This window comes from Cherax quadricarinatus, chromosome 8 (genome assembly GCF_038502225.1).
Source record: "Cherax quadricarinatus isolate ZL_2023a chromosome 8, ASM3850222v1, whole genome shotgun sequence".
NCBI lineage: Eukaryota > Metazoa > Arthropoda > Malacostraca > Decapoda > Parastacidae > Cherax > Cherax quadricarinatus.
The window spans coordinates 48,245,824-48,260,979 of NC_091299.1; positions in this window are offsets into that span (position 1 = coordinate 48,245,824).

The window sequence follows — 15,156 nt, forward strand, 5'->3', positions numbered from 1 at the left end:
CTGTGATCTTCTTTGACCTTCCCCAATCTTCAAGACTTTTCATTTGGTGGGGTTGAACTCCAGGAGCCAGCTGCTGAACCACGCCTGCAGCCTGTCCAGATTCCTTTGTAGTTCTGCCTCATCGTCGTCTGAATAAATTCTTCTCATCAGCTTATCATCTGCAAACAGGGACACTTCTGAGTCTATTCCTTCCATCATGTCGTTCACATATACCAGAAAGAGCACTGGTCCTAGGACTGACCCCTGTGGAACCCAACACGTTACAGGTGCCCACTCTGACACCTCATCACCTCTCACTGAATCCAATCAATCAGAAGCCTTACCACCAGAAACATCTTCTAATTCGTCTACTGAAGTTGAAAACGAAGCAACACCACCTTCCTCTACTCCACCACCGCCTTCTCTAATTAGCTCACGTCGATTACCTGAAACACCATGCTTTAAACACAAAGGACTCGTATTCTACACCACGAGGCTATACCCTGCAAGCATGACTCACCTAGAACTCATCCAACATCTCCAAGACAACACTGTAACGTACCAAAGCGAAGAAAGACCATTACCTACCTACAACCAGATACTCCACCACCTCCAAACCAACGAATCCTACTACAGCTCTCCCATAAGTGTGATACAACTCTCGAAAACAATTTACCGCACTGATAAACGGTTTAAGACCATAACCAACTCATCCTGCTTGCTGCCTTCTGACACTCCCAGCTCCTGCCGCTGCCTTCGCCATCAGTTAAGTCTCTCTATCTACGTCTCCAGTACTTTTGTACCACATGTCCCAAAGTGGTTGGGCCACTTGCCTTGATTCCTCCTCTTCCCCTCCTTCCCATCCTTTTCCAGTTATTTCCATCCTTCCTTATCCTTCTTCCTTCCCATCTTACGACAGCTCTCGTCGTTGAAGCGAAGCGAAAACACCTCATCATGCACCATAATCCGCTGTTGTCATTCTGACAATCATTCCCTGATCTATTGTAATGTCTTCCCTCTTATCCCTGCCAGGTCCTCCATCTTGTGCACTAATCTCTTGTGTGGAACTCTGTCAAACGCCTTCTTACAGTCCTAGAAAATGCAGTCTCTTCACCCATCTCAATTTTGTCTTACTGCTATCACCCTGTCATTGAACTCAAGTAGGTTTGTGATACAGGATTTCCCATCTCTGAACCCATGCTGGCTGTAATTGATAAGCTCTGTCCTTTCCAGGTGCTCCACCAGTCTTCCGATATTCTTTTACATTACTTTGCTTAGTATACACGTTAGTGACATTGGTCTGTAGTTTAATGCTTCAAGTCTGATTCCTTTTTTAAAAATTGGGACTACATTTGCTGTCTTCCATTCCTCAGGAAGTCTCTCTCTTTCGATAGATGTGTTGAAGATTGTTGTTAATGGTACACATAGCTCCTCTGCCCCCTCGCTCAGGACCCTTGGAGAGATGTTATCTGGCCCCATAGCCTTTGAGGTATCTAGCTCGCTTAAGAGCCTCTACACTTCTTCCTCGGCTGTATGTATTGTGTCCAACACTTGATGGTGAATCCTGCCTCTGCATCTTTCTGGAGCACCTTCTGTCTCCTCTGTGAATGCTTCTTTGAATCTCATGTTCTGCTCCTCACATACTTTGCGGTCATTTCTTGTGATCTCGCTTCTTTCCTTCCTTAGGCTGATACCTGGTCCTTGACTGTTGTTTTCCTCCTGATGTAGCTGTACGACAGCCTCGGGTCAGATTTGGCTTTTGCTGCTATGTCATTTTCGTATTGCCACTGGGCCTCCCTTCTTACCTGTGCATATTCATTTCTGGCTCTACGGCTGCTCTCATTATACATCTTCCATTTTCTAGCACACTTGGTTTTGGCCTTTCTACACCTTTGGGTGAACCAAGGGCTCATCCTGGCTTTCTCGTTATTTCTGTTACCTTCGGTACAAACCTCTCATTGGCAGCCATGCATATTGTTGTTACATATTCCATCATCTTGTTTGCTGACTTCCTTGCCAGTTCTCTGTCGCACTGAACCCCATGAAGGAAATTCTTCATGCCTGGATAGTCCCCTTTCTTGTAGTTTGCCTTCTTTTTTCCTGTTCCTCCTGCTTCCCTCTCCACTTGTAACTCTACTATGTATTCTAAGCTCTGAACCACATGATCGCTGGCCCCAAGGGATCTATCGTATGTGATGTCCTCAATATCTGTACTACTCAAGGTGAATATTAGGTCCAGTCTTGCTGGTTCATCCTCTCCTCTCTCTCTTGCAGTGTCCTTACATGTTGGTACATGAGGTTTTCCAGCACCAACCTCCATCATCTTAGCCCTCTGCTTTTCCGGGACCGCATATGGCTGCAGGTTTTCCCAGTTGATTTCCCTGTGGTTGAAGTCAACCATAATCAGCAGCTTTGCCCTACTCACATGAGCCCGTCTAGCCACTTCCACCAGTGAGTCTATAATTGCTCCATTGCTCTCATCATACTCTTGCCTTGGTCTCCTGCTGTTCTGTGGTGGGTTTTACATCACTGTAATTACCCCCTTGGGACCTCCAGACTGAAGTGTTCTTATTATGTAATATTTTGCTTCCCCTCTGTCTCCCCTCTGCAGCTCATCAAAATCCCATTGGTTTTTGATGAACAGTGCCACTCCTCCATCCCCTCTGTTCCCTCTGTCTTTCCTCATTATCTGATATCCGTTTGGAAAGATGGCATCTGTTATCATTCCTGTGAGCTTGGTTTCTGTGAGAGCTATGATGTCCGATAATGCCTCTTTGACTCTTTCGTGCCACTCCTACCACTTATTCGTTATTCCATCAGCATTGGTGTACCATACATTCAGTTTCCTCTCCAACACTTTGTTCTTGGGATCTGTGAGGGTGGGGGACCTGGCAGTGTGCTGTGGGATTCTATAGCATAGTGTGGGGTAGTGGATGTAAATGTGGACTGAGATTTGTGTTAGGATAGCATGTTTGGTTGTGGTATTCTAGGGGTGGTTCTATGTGCTCTTGTGCTTGTTGCTCTGGTCTACACTGATTGTCCTCTGCTGATTCTGTCCTTGTCTCTCTTTCTAGCCACTTTCACTTCTCTGTCCTCTTCCTCAGCTGCTGTCATTCTGTTTTTGTTCTGTCTTGGTCTAGGAACACCCTCTTGTATGTTGACAATTCCTTCAGCTGTGATTTCTCTTGCAGGATCCTGTTTTGCACTGTTTCTGTCTTGAAAATTAGCTTGACTGATATCACCCCTTCAAGTGCCCCACTATTCTCTGAAAATTTACTATATCAGTCATGTCCTCAACCTATTTCTTTTGTGATGTTTTCAATCTCCTGTTTTTCTTCCTGCAATCTTTCATTTTCTGTCCTCCCATTCCTCTCCTGAAGTCCATGAATAAACACTGACTTCCCCCTCTCCTCCTCCCATTGCCTTTACCTTATCTTTTCCTGTAGCTCTTGGTGCCATGATCGTGCCTCTTCCTATGACCTATCTCCCTCTCCACCTTCTCCTCCCTCCTCTACTACTATCCCAGATTCCAACTTCTCTCCCCTTCATTCCTTGGCCCTGCTTGGTGAGCTGATAGGACCTTAGTGTAAGTTTTGTCAAATGGAAAGGAATTCTATTTGACTCCTCATTTCATAGAGGTGTACCAGCTTCAGATGCTATATCTTCTCAGGGCAATAGCCCTATAACTCTCTTCAGCCTATTTACTTCATATTCTAGGGCCCTTATCCTGGCTTCAGCAGCTTTGACTTGTAACTCCCATTTCTTCTTCTGCTCCTCCGCCCTCTTTTCTAATTTTGCAGAAAGCTCTGCCTCCATCATTTTCTCTATTTTTGCAGAAAGCTCACCTAGTTTGCTCTACCCCTCTTGTTCCATCCTTATACATTGCTCTTCCATCCATTTGTCCTTACCAGAACCATTTTCCTCTGATCCTTTGAGCCTTCGACTTCCCTTCTGAGCCAATATTTTTTTTAGGAGGGGGTAGTTGTTGTAGTTATATGTGTGAGAGAGAGAGAGTGGGGAGTTTTAGGGAGGAGAGAGTTGGAGGTTAGGTGTTGTAGTTGTGTGTGTATGTGTGTGAGAGTGAGGTGGATTAAAGGGGAGAGAGATGCGGAGAGGGAGGGGGACAGGGAGAGTGATTGGGGGGTGGAGAAAGAGTGGGAAGGGGGCTTGGAGGAGGGGGTGGAAGGGATGGAAGGAGAGGGGAAGGAAAAGAGAAGTGATTGAGGGGTGGGAGGGAGAGGGGAGAGAGAGAAATGTAGTGAGAGAGTGGGAGGGGGAAGGGGAGACAGTGGCAGAAGGGTGAGAGATGAAGTGAAAGATAGGGGGTACAGGAGTACTGGGAGAGAGGGAGGGAAGGGAAGTGAGAGAAAGACAAGTGGAGAGAGGTGGGAGGGAGAGAAAGGGGGAGGAGAAGGATGGAAGGTAGATGGAGATGCTGAGAGAGGGAAAGAGAAAGAATGTAAGAGAGTGAATGGGAGAGTGAGGTAAGGAGGTAGAGAGTGGGAAGGGAGATAAGGAGAGGGGAGAGGGAGAGAGAGGGGGGAAGGGCATACAGTGGAGAAGGGGGATGCAGATGTGGGTGGGGAAAGAGGAGGGAATAAGGGGAGGGAAAGGGTGAGGGACAGTCACAGGGGAGAAGAGTGGAGGGAAGACAGAGAGAGGGAGAAACAGAGGGAGGGAAAGAGAGGCTTGTGAGTGGTTAGTATTTGTGAGGGGTTGGTGGTTGTGGTGGTGGTGTGTGTGTGTGTGTGTGTGTGTGTGAGGGAGTGTGTGTGTGAGTGTATGTTTGTGTGGTTGTGTGTTCTTGTGTGTACGTGGGTACTTGAGTGTGCACGTTTATTTGTCGTGTGCTGGTGGTCCCCACACTAGCTAACCGTCACTGCCTTAACTCACCTGCACCTTAGTAAATGCTATTAAAGGCTAGTAAATGCTGTTTACTCTAGTTCTGATAGCTCCAGAAGTGAGTCACCCTTAGCTTACATCATGCTGAGATTGTCCTATTGCAACCCTTCCCCCCCCCCGGCAACCCCAACTAGATGAATATTACATGTGTCTGGCAGAGAAGTGGTGCCTCGTGGTGTCTCGTGGTGCCTCGTGGTGCCTCGTGGTGCCTCGTGGTGCCTCGTGGTGCCTCGTGGTGCCTCGTGGTGCCTCGTGGTGTCTCGTGGTGCCTCGTGGTGCCTCGTGGTGTCTCGTGGTGTCTCGTGGTGCCTCGTGGTGCCTCGTGGTGCCTCGTGGTGCCTCGTGGTGCCTCGTGGTGTCTCGTGGTGCCTCGTGGTGCCTCGTGGTGCCTCGTGGTGCCTCGTGGTGCCTCGTGGTTGCTTGCTGCCGTTCCCTGCAGTGTGTGTGTGTATGTGTGTGTGTGTGTGTGTGTGTGTGTGTGTGTATGTATATGTGTGTATGTTTGTGTATGTCTGTTTGTATGTGCGAGTGTACTCACTAATATTTGGTGTGTGTCTGAGTTTGTGTGCATGTGTTTGTGTACGTGTTTGTGGTTGCAGGGGTAGATACATAGCTCCTGGCCCCGCCTCTTCAGTGATCACTACTAGGTCCTCCCTCTCCCTGCTCCATGAAATTTATCATACCTCGTCTTAAAACTAAGAATGGTTCCTGCCTCCACTGTATCACTTGCCACACTATATCATTTACTGACATTTCTCTGAGTAAAGATATACTTACTAATATCTCTTTGACTCATCTGAGTCTTCAGCTTCCAGTTGTGGCCCCTTGTTTCTGTGTCCCATCTATGGATCATCCTGTCTCTGTCCACCATGTGAATTCTTTCCAGTATTTTGAAAGTCGTTATCATGTCTCCTCTAACCCTCCTGTACTCCAGTGTCGTCAGGAAAATTTCTCTTACCATTATTCATTGGACATTCCCCTTAGCTCTAGAATTAGCCTTGTTGCAAACCTTCACAATTTCTCTAATTTCTTGATGTGATTGACCAGGAGTGGGTTCGAAACTTTTGCTGCATAGTCAAGTATGGGCCTGACGTACACTGTGCAGAGTCTTGAACGATTCCTTACTGCGGTATCGGAACGCTATTCTCGGGTTTGGCAGAAGCCTATATGCTGCATCAGTTATCTGGTTGACATGCACCTCAGGAGATGTTCTCGGTATTATGCTCACCTCAAGATCTTTTTCCTTGAGTGAGGCTTGCACTCTTTGGTTACCTAGCCTATACTCTCTGCGGTCACCTTTGCCCTTCCCCGATCTTCATGACTTTGCATTTGAAAGGGTTAAACTCGAGGAGCCAGTTGCAGGACCATGCTTCCAGCTTGTCCAGGTCTCTTTTTAGTCCTGCCTGATCCTCATCCGATTTAATTCTCCTCATTAACTTCATATCATCCGCAAACAGGAACACTTCTTAATCTACCCCTTCTGTCATGTCATTCGGTCCTAGGACTGAGCACTGTGGAACCACGCTCGTCACAGGCGCCAACTCTGACACCTCATCACAGGCGCCAACTCTGACACCTCGTCACGTACCATAACTCGTTTTTGCCTTCCTGTCAGGTATTCTTTAAACCATTGCATTCCTTTTATACCTGCCTGATCCTCTAGTTTTTGGACTAATCTCTTGTGTTGAAATGTGTCGAAATCCTTCTCACGGTCCAAGAAAATGGAATCTACCCATCCCTCTCTCTCTTGTCTTACTTCTGTCACCTTGTAAAACTCCAGAAGTTTTGTGACACAGGATTTGCCTTCCCTGAAACCATGATGGTTGTCGTGTTTAAGCTCATTTATTTCTAGGTGCTCCATCACTCTTCTGATGATCTTCTACATGACTCTGCACACTATATATATGTCGGAGACACTAGTCTATAGTTTAATGCTGCGTATTTGTCTCCTTTCTTAAAATCTGAGACTACATTTGCTGTCTTCCACACTTCAGGTACGTCGTCCTGTTTCAATAGATATGTTGAAGTTTATTATTAGTGACACACAAAGCGCCTCTGTTCCCACTTTTAGGACCCACATAGAGATGTTATCTGGTCCCGGAGCCTGGTGTACCAAACCTTCAGTATCCCCTCCAACTCTGTATTCTGGCAGGTATGTGCGGGCTGGGGGAGTGGAAGACATGCCAGGGTGCTGTCGTCGAGTTCTACTGTGTAGAGTGGAGTGGGGGCTGTGAGTTTGAAGTGTGGTTTGTTTTGGGATAATGTGTTTGGCTGTGAGGTTATGTGGGTGGTTCTGAGGTTGTTTGCACTTGTTGCTTCACTCGACTCTGGGTGTCCCCATCCGACTCTAGCCTCCTCTCTCTTACTTGCTCCTTTCAACTTTGTATCTTCTCAGCATCTGTCGGTATCTAGGAACACCCTCCGGTATGCTGTTGAATCCTTTAGCTTTGGTTTCTGCTGCTGGATTCTGTTACACATCGTTCTTGTCTTGTAAATCACTCTGAGTGGCCAATTTCTCCCCCAAGAGTATCTCCCTATTCTCTGAAAATTTAACAGCTGAGTCATGTCCTCCCGTTCCGTTTGTTGATGATATTTTCAATCTCTCTTTTTTCTCTCGGTATTTTTCATCGTATGTCTTCCCTTCCCTCTCCTGAAGCCCTGTATTAATACTGATCTCTCCCTCTCTTCCTTCGATTACTTTTCCCTCTGAATCTCTGGGTCCCATTTATACATAGCCATTACCTCCCTTATTATTTCCGGTATCTCCCAGTGGCCTGTTTGGGCCTCTGCAGAGGACCTGTCGCTTACTCTACCTACAGCCCCCTCACCTACCACTGTCCCCGTGGCCAACAATATGCCCCTCTCGTTCCTCGATTTTTCCTGGTGGCCTGATAGGTAGGCCCTATCAGGCCACCAGGAATATTGGTATACATGCTCCAGATGTTGTCTCTTCTGGTCACTAGCCCTGAATATTGCTTCAGCATTTCTTCTTCAGCTTCTAGTTTTTGCATCCTCACTTCTGCAGCTTCAACTCTCATCTCCCACTTCTTCTTCTCTGCTGTGTGTACTCACCCATTTGTACTCGCCTATTTGTGGCTGCAAGGGTCGATTCATAGCTACTGGTCCCGACTCTTCATTGATTGATACTGGGTCCTCTCTCTCTCCTTGCTCCATGAGTTTTGTCAAACCTCGTCTTAAAACTATGTATGGTTCCCGCCTCCACTACGTCTTTGCAATTCTACTGCCTGACAACTGCCTGACACACCCATTAGTTCCGGCACTATTCTTGTTGCCAAACCTCTGCACTTTGTCTACATTTTTAACATACTTGACCACGTGTGGGTTTCATACTGGTGCTGCATTCTCCAATATGAGCCTGACGTACATAGTGTACATTGTCGTGAATGACTCCATACTTTGAGGTCTACAAGAAAGTCTTAGATTTGCCAGATCCGTATTTGCTGTGGCAGTTATTTGGTTGATGTGAGCCCCAAGGTACCTTTATTTGAGTGAGATTTGCAGCCTTTGTACCCCGAGCTAGTACTCCGCCTGTGCTCTTCTTTAATTTTCCCCTAACTTCATAATTTTGCACTTAAGAACATAAGAACATAAGAAAGGAGGAACACTGCAGCAGGCCTACTGGCCCATGCACGGCAGGTCAATGTCACCCCCCGGGAAGACCAATGACCCACCCAGTCAGGTCACATCCACTTAAGGAAGGAGAACGGCATCTGATCTAGTAGCACAAGCGACTCAGGTCCAACTGATTCCCACCCACACCCACTTATGTATTTATCTATCATATTTTTAAAACAACACGTTTTAGCTTCTATGACGGTATTTGGGAGTTTGTTCCACTCATCCACAACTCTATTACCAAACCAGTGTTTTTCTGTATCCTTCCTGAATATGAATTTTTCCAACTTGAAACCATTGCTGCGAGTCCTGTCTTGGCTGGATATCTTCAGCACGCAATTTACATCCTGTTTTCTTTATTCCTGTTTTCCATTTATACACTTCAGTCATATATCCCCTAATTCTACACCTATCGAGAGAGTGCAGATTCAGGGCTCTCAGTCCGTCCTCAGAGGGAAGATTTCTGATACATGGGATCATCTTTGTCATCCTCCTCTGTACGTTTTCCAGAGCATTTATATCCATTCTGTTCTACGGTGACCAGAACTGTGCAGCATAGTCTAAATGAGTCCTAACCAAGAACATATAGAGTTGATGAACAACCTGAGGACTCCTATTATTCATGCTTCTTGATATGAAGCCAAAGATTCCGTCAGCTTTATTGCGAACACTTACGCACTGTTGTCTGGGTTTCAGATTACTGCTAACCAGAGCTCCTAAATACTTTTTACAATCAGTAATATGAAGATCTGCATTATTTAGTTTATATTTGGCATGGTTATTTTCCTGTACATTTAGAACTTTGCATTTGTCTACAATAAACTGCATCTGCCACTTCTCCGACCACTGCATGAGTCTATTCAAATCATCCTGGAGTGCTCTAATGTCCTCATTAGAATGAATTAGATGGCCTATTTTGGTGTCATCAGCAAATTTGCTTATGTCGCTTTTTATTCCTTCATCTATGTCGTTTACTTAAATTGTGAACAACAAGGGGTCGAACACTGACCCCTGTGGAACGCCCATGTGACGTGCCCCCATTCTGATTTCCCCCCATTTATGCAAACTCTCTGCTGCCTATTTGTCAACCATGCTTCTACCCAGGAAAAAAAAAATCTCTTCCTATTCCGTGTGCCTTAAATTTCCTCAGTAGCCTCTGATGTGGAACTCTATCGAAAGCCTTACTGAAGTCCATATACACAATATCATATTTATTAACATGATCTACCTCATCAAACACCTTAGTGAAAAAAAGTTAGTAAATTCGTAAAATGCTACGCCCCTTTGTAAAACCGTGTTGAGATTCATTAATCATTTTATGCCTTCAAGATGGCTATGAATTGCCTCGGCAATTATTGATTACATAAATTTTTCTACTATGGAGGTAAGGCTTATTGGTCTATAGTTCGAAGCTATGGACTTGTCAACTGCCTTTAAATAGATATTACATTTGTCATTTTCCACTTATCTGGCACTATGCCAGTTTGTAATATGTTGAAAAGATTATCCAAAGTTCCTCTTTACATTCCTTCAAAACCCTTGCAAACAATTCATTGCTAAGTTCCTATTTACATTACTTCAAAACCCTTGCAAACAATTCATCAGGGCCTGGGGATTTGTTAGGTTTTAATTTCTCGATTTGTTTGAGGGCCATGTCACTAGTTTCCGCAACCATCCATAGTTTATTATTGTCCTGTTCTACATAATTTATTATTTCTGGAATATCGCTAGTATGCTCCTGAGTAAAACAAGAGAGGAAGTAAGTTTTGAAAATTTCACACATTTCCTTATCACTGTCAGTATCTCACCTGTGTTATTCTTAAGTGGGCCTATCTTGTCCCTAATCTTACTTCTGTTTTCTTGAACGAACTCTTTTGGGCTAGTCTTCGAATCCTTTGCAACCTTAGCCTCATAATCCCTTTTTGTTTTTCTTATTCCTTTTTTCATTTCTCACTTTAATTGACTGTATTGATTTTTTAACTGCCCATCCCCTCTTTTGATATGCCTATATATGCCTCTATTTTAACCATAGAGATGTTTAAGTCTATTGTTCATCCGTTTGGGATCATTTTTGTTAAATCTAATTTCCCTACTCGGAACAAAAGTAATTTGGGCAGCTAGGATTATGCTCTGAGAAACGTCATATTGGTAACCAACACAACCTACCTGACCCATAGTCATCCCATTTTAGCCCACCCAGGTAATTTCTCTGTCCCATGAATTCGGCCAAGTGAAAGTCTGGGATGGAGGCTTCATTGCAGTTATCTGGATAATTCCATGATATATTGACACTAAGTGATTTGTGATGGCTTCCCCCAAGCTCATCATTAACCTCAAGATTATTAATTAGTGATTTTATGTTGGCAAGAACCAAGTCAAGCAGATTGTTTCTTCTAGTTGGTTCTGTCATAAACTGCTTTTAAAAGCAATCCTGAACTGTATCAAGAAAGTCATTAGACTCAAGATTTCTTGTCACATTGTTCCAATAAATTTGTCTAAAGTTAAAATTTCCCATTAACACAACATTTTCATATCTAGATGCCTTATGAATTTCGTCCCAAAGCAGCTTACTGTATTCCCTATCAAGATTTGGGGGCCTTTTAAATCACACCCAGAATTAATATGTCATTAGCCTCGAGAAACTGTAGCCAAACAGAATCTGTGTCCGATGTTTCTAATTTTATATCTTGTCTAACACAACAATTTAAAATGTCTCTGACATACAACACCACTACACCACCCTTCCTTTTGACCCTATAGTGTGGGACAGTTTATAACCCTGTATGTTGCATTCAGAAGACATTTTTCTGTCTTTCAAGTTGAACAAGGTTTCCATTACAGCAATAATTTCTGTATTACCTGCACTTGTAAGTAATTTTAGCCCATCTATCTTATTTCTTAGACTCCTACTACTTGCATTGTCAACCTTAAGGGAACTAGTCACTTGTTACCCTCTTCTATCTCTCTTTGTTGATCAATTGTTTTGCCATTACTAGCAACTTAATTTTAAATATTGTCTTTTAAACATATCCTGGTAATATCTGCTGCTGTCAGTCCTAGTGCTGCAGCCTAATTGTTTCCCACAAACAACCATATCTCTAATATCAATCAGTTTAAAGTCCAAGACAAGTCATCAATGACCCCCTCAATCGAATTGGCTAATGCAACCACTCCAGCCCCAGAGAGATGAATCCCATCCCTTGCATACATATCACGTTTCCCATGTAATTTATTCCAATTATCAATGAATGGGATTGCAAGTTCCTTGCAGTACCTGTCTAGCCAGCAATTTATACCAATTGCCCTGGATATCCATTCATTGCCCACCTTTCTTTTAGGCAAGATGCTACATATGACTGGGATTCTTCCCTTCGACCTGACTACATCCATGGCTGATCTGTACTTATCTAGCAACTTCTGTCTCCTGCCCTTCCCAGTGTCATTTCCATCAGTCCTAAGACAGATAAATGGCTTATTTCCATTACCTGATATAATATTATCCAACCTGCTGACTATGTCACGAACACCAGCTCCAGGAAGGCACACTCTGTCTGACTTTCCTGTCTTACCTGACAGTCTCCCACTATCAGAATATTCTAACTTTGTTTAGCAGGGGAGTCAGTGGTATCTTTTACCTTTCTAACCACTGAAGTACACTCGTCCTGGAGAAGAGAGGATCGATTTCCTACCTTCACATTTTATCTGTTAACCTTCCTTATCTTCCTTCTTCCTGAAATGTGAACCATTTGCCACTTAAAGCGGCTGGCGCTCTCCAACTCACTGCTGGTAACCTTTTCCTCCTTACCATCTCCAACCATCTCACACTCACTCCCAAACCTATCTAGGCGAAGCTTCAACCTCCTGCTTTCCTCCTGAAGAAGTAGAACTTCCTTCTTCAACACTTTAACCTGAGATTCTAAAACACTACAGGAAGCCATGGTGCTCGGTAACACCACACGCTAATTCCCAGACAGCTTAGCACAGGATGACCTCACGTGCTGAGGCCAAAGTGCATGAGCCATTTGTCAGACCATGCCTGCAGCCTATCCAATCCATTTGCAACCTTTCCGTTCCTCCTCTCCCACCCCCCCCAAAAAAAAAAAATCGTACCATATGTAGCAGTCAATTTGTATTCAATATCATCTAAATTCTGTCTGTTAATTAATGCACGCTAATTAATATTCGTATTTCTCTTAGCTATGTGAGATTAAAATCCATGATTACTGGAGATATGCTTTCCTTACTGCTGCGAAAATATGGTCTCTAACTCTTCAAAATTTCTTCACCAATATATATTTTCCACATTACCATAAGCTCACTTTCACTATTGTTTTATGTCAGTTGGTTGATGACATTCCTAATAAACCGATGCAATGCTCAGACAAACTTTTACTGCAAAAGGTTCTTAATCTCACTAACAAACACCTTGATTAACTTGAAGAGGTGTACTGTGCCTCATCGATAGTGTGTCTGGGACTGCGTGGTCACAGGGCAGTTCAGGTCTGAGACCGCGTGATCACAGGGCAGTTCAGGTCTGAGACCGCATGATCACAGGGCAGTTCAGGTCTGGGACTGCGTGGTCACAGGGCAGTTCAGGTCTGGGACCGTGTGGTCACAGGGCAGTTCGTGACTGGGACCACGTGATCACAGGGCAGTTCAGGTCTGGGACCATGGCACGCTAATGCCTGCAGGTGAGAAATATGTGGACTTCGTATGAAAATTTACATTTACAGAAGAAAACGGACACTGGCAGAAAAACACAAAATAATTTAGCAATAAATGTATAAATTATACGAACTGAAGCATACTTTTAATTATTTCTTGCATATGTGATCGTTTGTTCTCCTGCTATGACATTATGACTCTTTTTATTACAGGAGTAAAATTAGTCAAAAGAATGAGGTAATAATTTGGCTTCTTGCCACGAAAACATCCACAGAAAATTGCTTTAATTTATGTGAATTTTTCTAGAAAAAATTATTTATCAACAAAAGTCTGGTGCCGATATCATGGCGACTTTCCTCAGAGAACTTAATAAACATATTTTGCTCTTCTTACGTATCCTTAAGTTGTAATATCTTTTGAAAATAAATTAGGAGTTAAGAGATGTTATCCTACATTAGCTCATTCCAATCCTTGTTTAACTAATAAGTTACTCCTGGATCCCCTAGGATGAGGTCTGCGGCGTCCAGCTAACAACAGGTGTGAACACACACAGTGAATGCTACATCCAACCCGGGAATTGAATCTTGGTTTCTATCTTTGCCATTGACTTTTATTCCTGATGATCAATGATTAATTTCTGCCGATGCTTTCTTTATTAACTATTCATTTGAAAATAATATTTGTTGTGCCTTACTTTGCAAGTAAAGGTCTCATGAATTAAGTATTGGGAAATATTGTACTGATTCCACATCAGATCTGACTGTCTCTTATTCCCCAGATGCCGCTTAACCCATCCTGCTTAAGCGTTCCTTATGGTGATAATGATGCTGATGATGATGATGATAATAATAATAATAATAATAATAATAATAATAATAATAATAATAATTACATGCATTTCGATCCAAGTACGATGCAGTGCAGGTATCCATGTATTCCATAACCCCAGTCTCTCAATATACACGTCTAAAATAGTGCAGAGTGAGGCATAAGTTGATAATGCAACTATATATTTGAAGGGAATCACAAGAGGCATTCACAAGTCATCATAAGGAAACCAATAACCATAGTTCATCGATAATATCATAAATTAGAATACTACACAGCACAAATCTAATTCAGACCTTTCCACAGAGACCAATATCTTAAAATAAAATGTTTCATTTCATTTGATGCATCAACCAATGAAGACTGACGACATTCACAATTTTTATATTTTAAAAGGAAAATGCACTAATCCCGTAGTTGCTATATAATGCCTGTAGAATGGGAGGCATTCAAATTCAATCCTTTGATGAAGAGCACCTCACTAACATCAACAAAAAATAACGTAAAACAGTACTATAGCATTTTAAGATAAAAAGTGTCAAAATGGCAGCCAGAAATTCCATTATTTATATCAACCTTGTACACAGTAAGGTACACGACTGTTGAAATTCTGAAGCCGATTAGAGGAGCCTGTCTCCATCTATAACACGGAAACAAAATATGGGAATCACCTATGTAGCTGTGTGGATAAGGTATCCACACATGTAAATAGTCCCATGGATCTTGCACAAAATACATTAAGAAAGCGTTGAAAATTTGAAGCGGATTGAATAAGGAGTTCTCGAGAAAAAAACAATGAGAAATTGTCAGAAAGTAGACGAAAATGTTGCTTTGAACGTTGCGTAAAATACGAAAGTTTTTTCTCGTTACAGAGAAAACTCCATAAATTAGGGTATTTTTTTATTTTTCCCAATTTACTACTCACAATTTCACTTTATTTAAAATTATTTAAAATTTTGAAAGAAATATATGTTTTTGATTTAAAAAAAATGTAATATGATAAAATTACTAAAATTACTAATTGGCACCCACAGAGCTCAAAATAACGACAATCAAACTTTCTATTTAGATACACCAGAATGTAAGCTTAATATTGAAGGGAGGGAAGCGGTAAGTCAGTGGAAGATCTCTGTTAGATAGATGAGC